The sequence below is a fragment of the Penaeus monodon genome, chromosome 42 (genome assembly GCF_015228065.2).
Source record: "Penaeus monodon isolate SGIC_2016 chromosome 42, NSTDA_Pmon_1, whole genome shotgun sequence".
Classification (NCBI taxonomy): Eukaryota; Metazoa; Arthropoda; class Malacostraca; order Decapoda; family Penaeidae; genus Penaeus; species Penaeus monodon.
The window spans coordinates 10,638,340-10,654,357 of record NC_051427.1 but is presented as its reverse complement, the minus strand read 5'-3'; the positions used below and the strand labels follow the sequence as shown (position 1 = coordinate 10,654,357).

The following is a 16,018-nucleotide window of genomic DNA, read 5'->3' as shown; positions in this document are numbered from 1 at the left end:
GGCTCAAGTTTCAGATGTCATTCGAGTGCTGCACTGTCGGATCAGCCATATGAAGTGCTGCTGAAGATCACATTCCTGTTGAGACTGGAATTTTCCATTACTATCAGAGTTCAGAAACTTCTCAGGAAAAAAGAACTCGGCAACGAAAAACCTGATTTGTTTCGCCGCATTAAGAAGCTCCTTGGTGACAAGTATGGTGGTTTTGACAAGACGATCTTTCTGCAGCTTTTCTACCAGCGCCTGCTTTCACATATTCAATAGGGATTATTCACCGTGAAAGGGAAGCTCACCATCGACGAAATCACATCGGACAGGGGAAGTCAGTTTGAGTCACAACTTTGGAGCAAACTTATGACTTTGCATGGAATTCGACGTTATCGCACTTCCAGTTATCATTTCATGAGTGATGAAATCATCCCCTCATGACTCATCAACATGAAGACTGGACCACTTTTTTCCCTCTTGTGCTTTTAGGCATCAGGAGCTCACTCAACACTGACCTTGGCTCCACATCTGCAGAGCTTGTATATGGAACATCATTCCGGCTATCTGGCGAATTACTTTGCAGTTCCACTAGCTCCATTACCAACCCTACTCAGGATTATGCAGCCAAGCCAAGGGATGTGATGTCCAAGCTTCGACCTGTTCAGCCACGGTAGCTGTCTTCAAGCAAGTCTTTCGTAAGTCAGGATCTCCATGAATGTACCCATGTGTTCGGCCGAGTAGATTCCATCCGACGTCCGCTACAGCCACCACATGAAGGTCCATATGAAGTTCTTAGGCGCACGAGGAAGACTGTTGCCATCAACCGCATTGGCACTTCTGACGCAATCGTCTCTGATCGTGTTAAACCTGCTTACTTGCTAGATGTACCTAACTACCTCACAACCCGTGCCCAGCCTTGGAATGTTCAACCAAAGAAATCTGTATCGTTACTCCTTCCTCGTCACTAGGAGGGGCGTAATGTAGTAATATCGTAGTCTCCCCTGAAATGAATTGTATCATTGTCTCCCCTGAAAATCGCCGAGTCATGAATTTCTGGTTTATCTTATGTCTATCTTATACAATAAATACTATCGATATGTGTACTTTGTAAAATATATTATGGTTTTACGTTTAAATTTCAGGTCTCAAAAATCACGTATTTTCCCTTGTTCTCTCAACTACACGGAAATTCTCTGGTTCAGTGATACTACTAATAATGATAAAGATCGTGGGACTTAAGTAGAACTGTGTATAATGATAATAATGACAATGATAATAAAGATGAGGATAGTGATGAAAACTATGATGATGATAACAAAAGCAGTAATGATAATGATAACATTTATAATAAAGATAATAGAAATAATGAAATTGGTAATACCAGTAACAATAATAATAACATACTGATAACGATGATGATAATGATAGTAATAATAATGATCATTATAATAATATTGATAATAACATTGTTAACGATGATAGTGATAATGAAAATAATTATGATAATAATGAAAATAGTATAATAATGATAGTAATGATAATGGTAATGATACTGAGACACAATATAGCATACTTAACGATTAACATAATCTCTAATATTATTGCTACTGATATCATTGTAACTTGAAAACAAGACAAATAGCAATTTCAGTAATGGAAATGACTGTAGTAAGGACATTAATCGATATTATTATCGATAAATGTACGTGAACTTGTACACATGTGTCTGCCATTGTGCATGTGGATATAGATATATGTATGCACACACACACACACACACGGATATATATGTATATATCAATCTATTTATCTATCTGAATATATATATATATATATGTGTGTGTGTGTGTGTGTGTTTGTGTGTGTGTGTGGGTGTGGGTGTGAGTGTGTACTATATATGATTTATGTGTGTGAGCATATGCGTGTCTGTGTATTGGAGATATTTTGGGTAATGAATGTTGCTCTAAACACGAATTCTTAATCAATCAACCTTGATAGACCTAACCCTTCCGATTCATGTGATATGGATTTTGTTATAACAATGTCTAGCAAATACAACTCATGAAATGATCCTTCTAAATTATTAGAAAGAAGAAGAAAAAAAAGATTTTGTTAACCAGTTTTAAAAGTAGGTAAAATCCTATTTAGCAATCTTTATATATGCACTTAAATATTTTTCCCTTTCTCCTTATTTTTCTTTTGAAATATCCAAATAACCATATCCACCAGAGCGAGGCGCGAGAGAGTGAGAGAGTCTGGGCGTGAGTATATAAAGCCTGAGATCGTGTTCGGCGCCATCATTCCCTCCGCCGCCATGTCCCTCAAGGTAGGCTCGCGGACTAGCTCGCCAAATGGTGTGAAGTGACTCGTTATTTGAACAAGAGAAAGAAATAATGAAGAATAACAGTGCTTTCTAAGTTTTATGAGTGTCGACTTGATTGTCAAAAGAAAGGGATGGAGAAAGGAAAATGTCAAGTAAGATTAGAAAATGTAACCACGACTGATCTTTTCTTTTTTAATGATGAATTTCTCTTAATTAACAGATCGCCGTCATCGCTTGCCTGGCTGCTGTGGCCATAGCTGATCAGTCTCCTTACCCCCCTCCACCTGCCCCCTACCACCCCCCACCGCCGGCCTACCACAGCGAACCACATTACCCTGATGTAAGCATATATCCTTGCTTCTCTTTTTTCTGTTATTGCCATTCATTACCAATAAGTTAACCCCCATATTTTATTATGTATAGTCTCCATGAAAACCGAATTTCATTTCATTTCATTTTGTCATGTCCTTTCAGTGAATGAATTTACATGCATCATTTCCATGAATTACATCTCAAAATTGTGAAATCTGATATCTGATCACTCATCCTACGTTTTTCGCATATATAAATCCAATTTTGAATGAAGAGTTTTTATGTATGACGTTGACGTTGCCCTTCTAAAGGTTCCTCCCAAATACGCCTACAACTACGGCATCTCCGACGACTACGGCGTCAACCTCGCCACACGGAGTCCCGCGACGGCTACAAGACCGAGGGCAGCTACACCGTCGACCTCCCCGACGGCCGCAAGCAGATCGTCAAGTACGTGGACAACGGCGACGGTTATGTAGCCGAGGTCACCTACGAGGGCGAGGCTCAGTACCCCGAGCACACCTACAAGCCCGCTCCCCCTGCCTACGCCCCTCCTCCCCCTGCGCCCTATGAATAATGTGTATTCATTCTTTGTAAAAACGAAATCATTCACTCGTTCTTCTTCATCATCAAACCTGTTTTTGTTGTTATATTATTCTACCAAAGATAATAAAATCAAATTGAAAGACAACAACCATTTTTTCTCCAGTGTTACCCATTTCAAATATATTTTTTGTAACTAAATACTCACAACACATAAGTGCGTATATGTGGATAAATATTCAGCTGGAGATATGTATGAATATACAAATAGCACACGCAGAAAAAAAAATGCATGTTTGAATCTGAGAAACCCAATTAAAATTTCCCACAGCCTTGCGAAGCGAAAAGTTGTGTGTCGGGGAGAAGTACTCTTTCCATTTCATTTGAAGCTTCTATAATGTTTGGTTTCTCGTTGCAATCATACTGTTACATTAAAATAGGGTAATGGTATTTATATTGACTTATGTGAAATTATTTTTTTTAACTGTATGAACAAATTCTGATGATACCGAGGCTTGTTTCGATCACGAACCAACATCAAACTATGTATCAAACTGTTTGTGGTTTTGGGATGCTACAAATATGCCTTGTTTGTATGTATGCATATAGGTGTGTGTGTGTGTGTATATATATATATATATATATATATATATATATATATATATATATATATATATATGAGTACACACACACATATATATATATATATACATACATACGCACATATATATATATATATATATATATATATATATATATATATATTTATACACATACGCAGGGAATGTGTGAAAAAAAAAAATCAGCACATATGTGTGTATATGGATATGGATATGGATATGGATATAGGTACAAGTATGTATCTAAAAAAAAAAAAAAAAAAAAAAAAACACCGGGCGGAAGGCAATGGCAAACCACCGCTCTAAAATTGCCAAGAAAAATCATGGAAGCCCATGATCGCCAAGGCCGCGGTTTCCGAATGGTTAGAGCATCGGACTCAAGACTGTCACGACGGCAATCTGAGTTCGAGGGTTCGAGTCACCGGCCGGCGCGTTGCTCCCTTGGGCAAGGAACTTCACCTCGATTGCCTACCTAGCCACTGGGTGGCCAAACCAGCCCAAGTCAGTGCTGGTCCCAAGTCCGGATAAAATAGAGAGAATGATTACCTAGAAAGGTGGAAAGGAACTGGGGACCCTACCACGTACTCACTCCAAGAGCATCACAACATGAAAAATTAAGTATCATGCTGTGACCACGGCGGCTCAGACATGAACCTACCGTTAAAAGAAGAAGATATATCTATATACATAATATAGAGTGCAGTGGTAGCGAACCCCACCATTGCGCGGTTAAAACAACAAAAATATAGATATTATCACTTCTCGAACTCCTTTTATGACGGTTCCAATATTCTCTTCCCACTGTTCAGTATGAGAGAGGATTCATCTGCGTGAACTTGATTGCAACGCCAATGCGCTCTCGAGTTCTCAAAAATCATGTATCAACCCTTATGTTTTTGAGTTACATGGACCTTTTATTGTTGAGAAATACCGAAAATTTATTATTAATATGATCATGATATTTGTAGAAGTAATATTTTCTATAGTTACAGCAGTAATGACAATGATAATGATAATGATAAAGATAACAATAATAATAACAAAGGCATCAACAGTAATTATAGTGGTAACACTCATCGCACTAATTATCAAATAACAGAATCTTTGCTTTCATGGATGTGACCTACATTATCATGGATATCATTACTTTAGGTATTGTAATCTTTACTGGCCGTATTTCCATTAACATCGTGTCACTTTTATGATGATACTATGATAAGAATGAGGCTAACAGTACTACCATTATTGGTAAAGATTATAGCAAATGATATATATATAACCATTGTATGTTACCGTTTATTTTGTATACAACCTTCACGTAGACTTATACAAACGTATGTGTTTATGTGTATAGATGTGTATGTATATGAATATAACACACACACGTATATATGACTGTATGTATATTTACATATATAAGTATGTACAAAAGACTACACAAATTCAGCAACTATGTTTAAAGGCATTTTCACTTCATAGTTTTATTAATAATATAAAATCATCATATACAAAAAATTACCTAATATCAAAAAGTCTCACACTCACATTTAAACCCCGTTAATTGCACAGTCCTTAAGAGCGAGATTGGCTAAAAACGAAAACCAGCTGTCTCATTTGGGGACTGGCTATTCACGTGAACGCAAAATAGACATTTATGTGTCATTTATGCTTGTCTGTCTGTCACGTCATCAACTGGCTTTGGTAAAATTTCTGAGAAATATGAGGTTTAGAAGAAAAAAATACATTACAGGTATTTTATGGAAATAATACAACATGAGTTTATTGAAGGACAGTGATTTTTTAAAGGTTATTAACATTGGTATCATTTGTACATACACATGAACAGGCGCGCGCGTGTGTGCGTATACCGAAAAATTTCTTCTCTTTTGGGTCGGTTTTCCTTGAGTCTGACTGTCTAGCTTTTTTTTGTTATTTCCTTTCTTCTTTTCTTTCCTTTTCTCTTCCTCTCTTCTTCCTCCCCCTTTCTCTTTTTCCCCCCTCCTTTTAATCCCCGATTTTGTTCAAAAAATAACTTAAAACCCCCATAATATTTTAATAATTTTTTTTTTAATTTAATATAAATAATTAATTAATAATAATTGAGGGGAAGAGAGGGAAAAGAGGGGAGGTACTAATAGTAAAAAAACGGGAAAAGGCGAAAAAAAGGAAGAGGGGAAAAGGCTAGCCCCGAGACGGCAACGTTATTTTCTTGTAATGTATTTTGTCAATTTCCCCCTTGCTTTTTTCCCCTTGAAAATTTCGTAAAAAAATTCCACCAAGATAAAAAAAAGTTTGCGGGAGTTTTTAAAACCCTTTTCCCCATATTTCCGGCGCTTTCCAAGTAGGCTGGGGATGCCCCCCCAAATGGAAATGAGTTATGTAAAGAAAAAAAAAATTAATATAAAAGATTTTTTATTTTTTTAAATAATAAATTTTAATATTAATAAATAAACTGACGAAAAAATTACAAAGGGGGTGTTTTGTACCACAAAAATTTTTTCCAATTTAGTCCTTTAATCGTTTGGGTTTCCCTCAAACCCCCTTACCCCCTCCCCGGGTCCCCCCCAACCCCCATCCACGGGGAAAATTCCTGATTATTTACTTTTCTCTTTCTTTTTTGTTTTGTATTTTTTGGAAAATAATCCCAATATTTTTAGAATTTTTATGAAAAAAATTTATTTTTTTCAAGCCAAAACAAATTGCATGATATTTAGGGTTAATCAAGACCAGGAATTTTGAATTAAATATTTTTTAATTATAATCTTTAAATAAATTAAAATTTTTGTAAAAAATTTATTTTTTTAATAAGCTTTTTTTTGGTTTAAAAATAAATACGGTTAGGGGACTGGGGAAAATGGGCCAAACGACCCCCGGAGGTAAAACCCCGAAAAATATTATGAAATGTAAAAATCGGGGAAACTGATTTTGTACTGATCAAAAAGGGGGGCGATGTGAAAAGGCCCCACACCCCCCCCCCCCGTTTCCCCCCCCTCCCCATAATAATTTACCATTTTTTAAAAAACTCATTACTTTCCTTTTTCATTAAACCTGCTGTGAAATTTTCAAAAGTAATAAAAATGTGAAATGCAAGAATTGTTTTCAAAATTTACTTTAAAATTTTGTTTACAAGCGTTCTGCAAGTATTTTTTTTGGGTACAAAAGTATTAGTTTTTTTTGGGGCTTTATAATATTATAAAAAATTTTAAATAAAAAAATAATATAAATAAAAAATACTCATCACACAACACATTAAAAAATTTTTTAAGACAAACAAATACCAAATGAAAGGGATCCCAACGCCACCAAAACACACACCCGGCGAAACAACAAAACCCCACAAACACAAAACAAACCACAACCAAAAAAAAAATCCCAAAAAAAAAAAAAAAAAAATGAAAAAACACAAAAAAAAAAGGGGGAAAAAAACACCCCAAAAAATATAATTTTTGTAAAAATTAAATTATAAAAATGATATAATTATTTAAAAAAAAAAATGTTATGGTAGATTATGTTATAAAATATATATATATAAAAATAGATAATATAATTAATAATAAAGAAAAAATAAAAAATTTAAAAAACTAAAAATGAAAATCAATGAAAAAAAAAATTCATCTTTAAAAACCCCCAAAAAAATTTATATAAAACAAAATTTTTAAAGTTTTTAAAATATATTTTTTAAAATTGTTTTTGAAATTTTTGGTGATAAAATGGGAAAATTAATACTAAAATCTTACAATATTAGTTTATTTTTATAAATTTATGAATTTAACCGGTGCAAAATTGTGGTTTCAAAAACCCACGCCCCAACGGCCTTAAGAACTAACAAAAATCCCTCCAGCACCCCAGCCCTTCTCAAAGACTGCACCTCATCCACACCAAATGGAACCATCCCAAAAAACATTGCCACCAAACGAACCCAAAAAAAAACCAAAAAAAAAACACCCACCCCCCAAAAAAACCCCACCACCCCAAACCCCCAGACAAAAATTTTTTTAAAATAAATAAAATTTTAATTTTTAAAAAAGGGTTTAATAATTATATTTAAAAAAAAAAAAAGGAAAAAAAAAAAAAAATATATATATATATATAATTAATATTTTATATTTTTAAAATTTTTTTATTTTATATAATATATATATTAAAATATATAATTTTATATTTTTTTTTTTGTTTTTTGTTTTGTTTTCCCGTTTTTTTGTCATTTATTTATTAATTATAAAATTTAATGTATTTATATATATAATATATAATATATCTATATAAAAATTTTAAAATATATATAATATAATACATATTTTTTTTGATTTTTTTAGGGGTTTTTTAAAATATTTTTAATAAAATTTCCTTTTTTTAAAAATTTATATATAAATATATATATGGTTTTTTCGTTTTTTGGGAAGGAGAAGGTTTTTATGCAAGTAAATTTTAAAAAATTTTCCCCCCCCCAAAAAAAATTTTTTTTTTTAAAATTTTAAAAAATTTTAAAATTAATTTAAGATTCGTAATTGTCTGGAAAAAAGGGCAAAAAATAAAAATAACAAATTCCCCTTTTTTTTAAAAAATTCCTAATTTTCCAACGCGTCAGCCGCCCAATTACCAGGGGATATTTTTCTTATCTTTTTTTCTGTATTGCTTATTGGGGAAAAGTTAACCCTAAAAGTCTTTTATCACACATCAAGGGTAACGCTGAGGGGGGCGCATGGCCGCATCCCCCTTTCCCTTTTCCCCACGGGGGGTCCTCTGGCGACTCCAGGCAGGCCTGGGTCCATCTTAGCTCCTCCAAAGGGCCTTGTTGAGCTCCCCAAGACATGGCCTTTAGGTTCCCAGGGGCCTCCTCCCCCCAGGATTTTCGCAGAAGACAACCTGATCGGCAGGGTCATCCACGGGGGAAACAAACTGGTTCCATTAGCCTGATTGGCGATCCGGATTATGAAAAATCCAGCCATCTCACGGTGAAACCTTTGGTTGGAAGTGGTCTCCCAAAATGTACCCCTGTTTCGGTAAAGGACTTTTACAAAGGCATAAAGGCCCAACTCCAAGGCACGATACGTTTAGGTTTACTTCCATAAGGCAAACGGCAGATCAAGGCCTTCGTACGTGCTTGGTCCTTCTGCTGGGTACCGACATCCCCAAATTTTTTGTTGATCGAGTTCGGGCTCCTGTTGCCAGACAATCTGTCAATGCTTCTTGGCTCACAGTCTCAGGATCTCTCTAGCGATTCTCATGCACAGATAAAACCCTTCTTGATCGAGTGGGCTGCAAGCAACCCCAAACCGAACTCCAGGGGGCGTTCCACAATTACTCGAAGCACGGGATACGGTCTATCGAATTCCAGGGTGAATCCGGGCTGCTCCAGTTCTGGTCCCTTTAGTAGGGGGTCCGGTCCGTTCGAAAGAATGGCAAAAAATTTTTTGGTATACTAAAAATAGCGTGATCCCACTGTATTTTGAAATAGTCCCAACGACCCCCTTTCCCCTTTTTTTTTCCAAGGGGGGGGAAAGAAACGGGACTGCCAAGGGCAGAAAGACGTATCAACCAAGGCCAGGGGTTCACCCCCACCCTTTTAACAGTACGCGGGGTATCACATATGCCTATTGCTAGTGTAGAAACCAATTTCTTTAAAATTTCACATGCATCATTTCATTGATTACTTCACAAAAATTGTAATTCTTATCACACATGATCACTGATCCTAAACACTTCGCACATATAAATCCAATTTCGAATCAAGAGTTAATACTCTTTGATACAGTCCGTCTTCATTTATTACGTTGACGACTTCTTTTGCCCCTCTACAGGTTCCTCCCAAATACGCCTACAAACGCATCTCCGCACTACGGGCACCTCGCCCCCGGGTCCCGCGACGGCTAAAAGACCGAGGGCACTACACCGTCGACCCCCCCGGGGCCGCAAGCAGCTCAGTACGGGGGACAACGGCGACGGTCTTGTAGCTGAAGTCACCTACGAGGCCCGAGCACAACCCCGCCTAAGAGGCCCTCTACCCCCGTCTACTCCCCCCCCCTCTCCCTGAGCCCTATGAATAATATACATCTAAATTATTCACTGGAAAAACAAAAAACTATCATCATCATCTTTAAAAACCCCTTTTTTGTTACATTATTGTTTAAAAGAATTCATTTAGAAAATGAAGTTAAAATGACCAGGTTTTTTCTCTTTTTTCCTCCCAAAAATATTTGCACAAAAATAAAAGGCTTGCGCACTTTTAGTTACCTTATAAAATATTATATAATATATATTTTAAATATATATATATATAAAAAAAAAGTTATATATTTTTTTTTATATTTTTATATATTTTTGTGTGGGTTTTTTAAAATTTTTTATACATAAAAAGTATATTATATATTTTTTTTATATATATATATATTATATATATATTTATATATGTTGTTTTCATAAAATTTTAAGATATATATATATTATTTTATAAATAAAAAATATATATATTTATATATAATATATTATATATATATATTTTTTATTTTTTGTTTTTTTTTCTTTGTGTTGTGTGGTGTGTGTGTGTGTGGTGTGTGTGTGTGTGTGTGTGTGGTGTGTTTTTGGTGTGTGTGGTTGAAATATCCCCTATACATATCAAAAATTACGCAAAAAAGTTTTATATAAATATATTATAGACATACATAATATAAAAAATTATATATATATATATATATAATATATATATATACTTATAAGTAATTTTATATTATATATATAAAAATGTATTAAATAATAAATTGTATTATTTTTATAAAATTAAATTTATATTATTATATTTTAATATATATTATTTTTTTTTTGTTATGTTATACCTATATCAAAATATATTGTTGAAAATAAAAAATAGAATATACATATACATATACTGCACTACCATGAAAAGGAGAGAGAGAGATAAACACACAAAACACACCACACAAACACACACAACCACACACACACAACACACACACCAAAAAAACTTATAATAATATAAAAAATACATATAAATATATATATAATATATTATATATATATATATATATATATATATATATATACATATATAGGCATTACCTTATTTTGAACATGACCCGTATGTCACACCCTGCTTGCTGTTCCTATGATCGGTACAAGGCATCAGGACAAGAGTGGTTTTAAACCAACGTCCACACATTACGCCTTACCTCTCGTGTGTAAGGAGACTGTTGGAGAAAATAGCGAGTAACTGACAGCCCCGTCTACTTGAAAAATAGCTCTGTAATAATGTGTCTTTATGATGTTGAAAGCAAAGATACAAATATCCATAGTGATACAACAGACAGTAATTATGATAATTGTAGAAAAAAGGTAATATTAACATTTAGATTAATAATGGAGATAAGAACATTAAAAATTTAGAATGATTTAACCGATGATAAAGTTTGGGGAAAGATAATAAAAAATTTTTTAACAATGATGACCACAATGATAATTGAAAAATAAAATGTTGGTAAAAATGATAAAGTATTTGAAAAAATCAACTAATTTAAAAATAATAACCCCAAAAAACAAAACAAAAACTAAAAAAAAAATAGTAATAATAATAAAATATAATAAAAATAAAATTTTATTATTATTTTTTTTTTTTGTGTGTGGTTGTGCTGGTGTGTGTGTGTTGTGGGTGTGTGTGTGTGGGGTTGTGTGTGGGGTGTGTGTGGTTTTTTGTGTGGGTCGTGTGCGTGGCGTTGCTTTTGGTGGGTTTCGCGTGTTTTTGTGTGTGTGTGTGGTGCCCTTTTTCTTTTTTTTGGGTTTGGGCAATTGAAAAGAAACCCAAAAAAGGGGGGGGCGGGGGGCTTCAGGTTAGGGGCAAGGGAAAAACCCCCCTTTTTTTCAAAAAGGGGGGGGGGAAATGAAGGCCGAACCCAACATAACAAGAAAAAATCCCCGGGTACCCCCAAGGGGGTGAAAAAAAATTGTTTAAAAAAAAAAAAAATTTTTTAATACCTAAAAGAAAAAAAGAACCTGCGAACCCCAAAATTTAAAAAAAAATTAATAATTTGCAATTTTCCGGGTTTTTGGGAAAAAACCCCCAGGGGTTGTAAAAAATAACATTTTCGTAAAACAAAAATAAAAGAGGGGAAAAAAAAAGCGGGGTAAAAAAACCAATTCGAAAAAATTAAAATAAAAAACAGTAAAACCCCGGTAAAAAATAAAAATTAAAAAAAAAAGTCAAAACCCTGGAAATATTAAAAATAAAAAAAAAAAAAATAATTAAAAAAAAATTAAAAGGGGGGGTTTAAATTTTTTGGGGGTTCCGGGTTTTCCGGTGGGCCCCTGGGGTTCCCTTTTTTTTTTGGGGGGTTTCTAATTGGGAAAAGGTACAAAAAAATTAAATAATAAAAATAAATATTATAAAAAAAAATAAAAAAAAAAAATATAAAAAAAAATTATAAAAACAACGCAAACATGGGAAAAAAAACCAATCCCCCCAAAAAAAAAAAAAAAACAGCTCGGTTTTTTAAAAAATAAATAAACTTTTTCATTAAAAAGGGAAAAAAATTTAAAAATTTTTAAAATAAAAAAAGGGGAAAATTTTAAAAAAAATTAAAAAAAAAAAAAAAAGGGGGAAAAAAATCCATTTCCCAGATGGGAGTTCCTTTTCCCAACATTAAAAATGTAAAAAATATAAAGGAAGGTAAAAAATTTTTTAAAAAATTTTCAAAAAGGGAAAAAGTAAAACGTTAAAAAACCCAAAAAAATAGGGTAAAAATTTTTTTTAAAAAAACTGGGGGGGAAATTTTCCTTTTTTCATTTCCCCCGGGATTATAAAATCTGGTAGGGTATAGGAAAGGGACAAAGGGGGGTGGGGTTTTTTGGTAAAAGGGGGGGAAAAATGGAAAAAGGGGGAAAACGCTAGAATGAAAAAAAAGGAAAAAAAGGGTAATAAAGGGGGACGAAAATGCCAAACAAAAAAAAACAATAAATTTAAATAAACATAAAATAACCACAGGAAAAAAAAAAAAAAAAAAAAAAAAAAGAAAGGGGGAAATGGGGGGATAAGGGGAAAGGAAAATGGGGGAAAAAATCGAATAAAAGGGGGGGAAGGGAAGGGGGAAAGGGGCAAGGAAAGGGGGGGATAATTTTTTTGAAAAAAACCCTTAACTAAACCCCCCCCTCCGGGCCTCCCTTTTCTTGCCTCAAAATTACTTTTTCCTTTACTTTTTCCCCTCCTCCCCCTTTTTTCATTTAAAAACTTAAAATTTCCCATTTTTTCTCCGCCCACCCCTTAAAAAAAATTTTTTCTAAAACCCCCTCCTCCTGGGCTTTTTCCCCTTCCTCCCCCCTCTTCCCCTATCCCCTCTCATCCTTCCTCTGGGTCCCCTCCTTTCTCCCTTCCTTCACGTCTTTCCCTTCTTTCCCTCTTCTTCTCTTTTTTTTTTAAAATTTCTCCCTTCCTCTCTTCGACCCCCCTAACTTTTTTTCTTTTCCCCTTCTCTTTTTTTCTCCTCTTTTTTAATCTTCCTCCTCTTCTCTTTTTACTCCCCCTGGGTTTTTTTCCTCTGTCCCCCTTCCCCCCCCCTTTTCCTTTCTCTTTTTTCCCCTTCTCTTTTTCCCCCTCCCAGTCCTCCCTCTTTCCTCACTTTTCCCTGGGGGGTTTTTTTTTTTTTTGGGCCCTTTGGGGGCCCTTTCCTCTCCCCAATTTCGGTTTCCCCCTTTACCCTTTCTTTTTATCCTTTCCGGGCCCCTTTTCTCTCTCTCGGGTGTCCCTCGGCCCTTCATTTCCCTCCCCCCTTTTAAAACCCTCCTCTCCTTCCCCCCTCCCTTCTTTCCCCCTTTTCGGGGTCTCTTCCTTTCCCCCTTTAAAACTTTACCCCCTTGGGGCCTTTTCCCCTTCCCTTCCACTTTTTTAAAACCCCCATTCCCCTCCCCCCTCCTGTCGTTTCCTGAATAATTTTCCCAAAAATTGAATCCAGGGTGAAAACCCCCAAGGGAGGCAAGTTTTAAAAGGAAAAACAGTACAGGGGCGGGAAGTTCCCCCAGCTTTGGTGTTGGGTGAGGAACCCGCCTGGTGAAAAAAAGGTTGGACCCGGGGGGAAAAAATTTTTGGGTTGTGTGGGTTTTTTGGGGTTTTTTTGGTTTTGGTTTTGGGTTGGACCCCCGTTGTGGGGTTTTTTCCCCGGTGCTGGGTGGTGTGGGGTGGTTGTGTGGGGTGTTTGGTTTGGTGGTGGGGTTTGGGTTTTCCCCCGGAAGGCCAGGAAAACTGGGAAATTCTTTTCCTTCCCCCTTGAAAGGGGTCCAAAATGACCGCTTCTTCCCCAAAGTGTATGAGGGGGTTGGGGACGGGCACACCCTGCACCCCGTGGGTAATTATTATTAAATTTTTTAATTTATAGGGGAAATCCCTTTTTAATATTTAAAAAAAGGGTCATAGGGTCCACAAAAACGCCCAACCCACCCCACTTTTTTTTAATTTTAATATTTATGTTGGGTGGTGGGGGTTGGGTTTTGTTTGGGCGGGTTTGGGGTGGTTGGGGCATTTTGGGCAAGGAGATCCCCCTGGGTGGTAGAAAAAAAAACCCCCAAAACTTAAACCCAACGCCCCGGGGGGGTGGGGGTTGGGGGGGGTTGGAAATTTGGGGTCTGTTTAAAAGTTTATGTATGTATTAAAAATAAATTTTTTATTTAACTTAGTATGCGTTAATCCCCCAAATTATCAAACCCCAAAAATTAAATATTTTCCCTTTTAAAATTTTTTTTGGGGGGTGGTTCATTGGGGGTTTACCATTTTCATCCCAATGTAACCCTCCACCCTTTTCTTTAAATCAAGGCAAAAGGGTTTTCCTTTTAATGGGGGGGGGCCCGGGCAAAATTGGGGGGGTCCCCAACCCAGGAAGCTCTTTCTTTAAAATCCCGGTCAAAAACAGTCTTTTCCAAGGGGTTCTTTTTGGGGGGCCCCCCCCCAAAAATTTTAGCCTCAAAGGGGAAGGAAACCCCAATTGTTGGGGTTTCCTTTTTTTTTTAGCTTCTTTTTTACCCCTGGCTGCCTTTTTGGTGTTTTTGTAGTGCAAAAACCCCCCCCCCTCCTCCAAATTTTTCCATTCCGGAGGTCTTTCCCCTTTTGGGGCTTCGAAAGGGGGTTCCCCCTTCCCGGGGGTTTGGGGGTTTGGGGCAACGGGGGGGGGAACCGCGGCGCCCCAAAGGGCCCGAGGGAAAATCCCCGTTCGCTCCACGCCGGGGAAAGTCTTGTGGGGGGTCTTTGTGGCCTCCCTCCCGGGGACCTCCACCGCACCTCTCCGTTTCCCCCCACCCTCTCCCTGCAGATTTTCCCCCATCGTAATTTCCCCCTCTCGTCCCCTTTTTTTCCCCCATTGGGTTTGAGTCCCTGACACCCTTTGGGGGGGTTCGGGGGGGCCAAAAGGGACCACTTCTTTCCGAACTTTTTGGTCGCGGGCCCCCCATCCAACATACGAACCGGGAAAGGGGGAAGAATCCCCAAAAAATAAAGTCAATCAAAAACAAAAAACCAAACGCCAGAAATATTTAAACAAAAACAAATGAAGATGATGCTTAAACCCAAAAAACCCCCAAAAAAAACAAAAAAAAAAACCCCTAAAATTAAAAAAAAAAAAATAAAAGTGTGGGGGTGTTTGGGGTTAAAAGGATTTAAAAACATAAAATAAATTTTATTTTAAAAAAAAATAAAATAAAATGATGGGGGGCTTTTAAAAAAAACATTTAAAAATAAAGGAAAAACCTCGAAAAAATTAAAATCAAAAACCCGGAAAAAAAAACCATAAATCAAAAATTGGGTTTTTTGCTTAAAACAAAAAACCCAAAATGAAAAAAAAATGTGAATTTAAATCTTCGTATTTCAACAAAGGAAACCAAAAAAATCTGGAATCCCCTCCGCCCAAAAAATTTATTGGTTATTAAAAACCCCCGGACCCCCGGGGGGAGTTAGGGTTGGGGCCCAAGGAAAAGGGGGTTTTTTTAAAATTAATAAGCGAAATAAAAAACTCACAAAAAAACCCCCGGGGTGGGGCTCCCCCTTTCCCCTCGGAAGAAAAAAAATAAAAAACTTTAAAACCAAAATGACAAAAACCTGCAGAAAGGAAAATTTTTCCGTTAATAAGTAAAAAAAATTCCTTTTTTTAAAAAAAATAAAAAAGAAATTAAAAAAAAAAAGGACAAATCCAAAAAAAGAAAAAGGAAAATGGGGAAAAAGAAAAAGGGAAATAAAAGGGGGAAAAAA

At 35.8% G+C, this 16,018-nt stretch overlaps 1 long non-coding RNA gene across 1 annotated transcript; it reads left to right on the top strand.

Moving 5' to 3' along the window:
• Positions 1-2,534: 2,534 nt before the first annotated feature.
• Positions 2,535-3,311, top strand: LOC119599454. The gene is made up of 2 exons (XR_005231071.1): positions 2,535-2,648; positions 2,932-3,311. It is a non-coding gene; the product is annotated as an uncharacterized LOC119599454 (long non-coding RNA).
• The last annotated feature ends 12,707 nt before the right edge of the window (positions 3,312-16,018 follow it).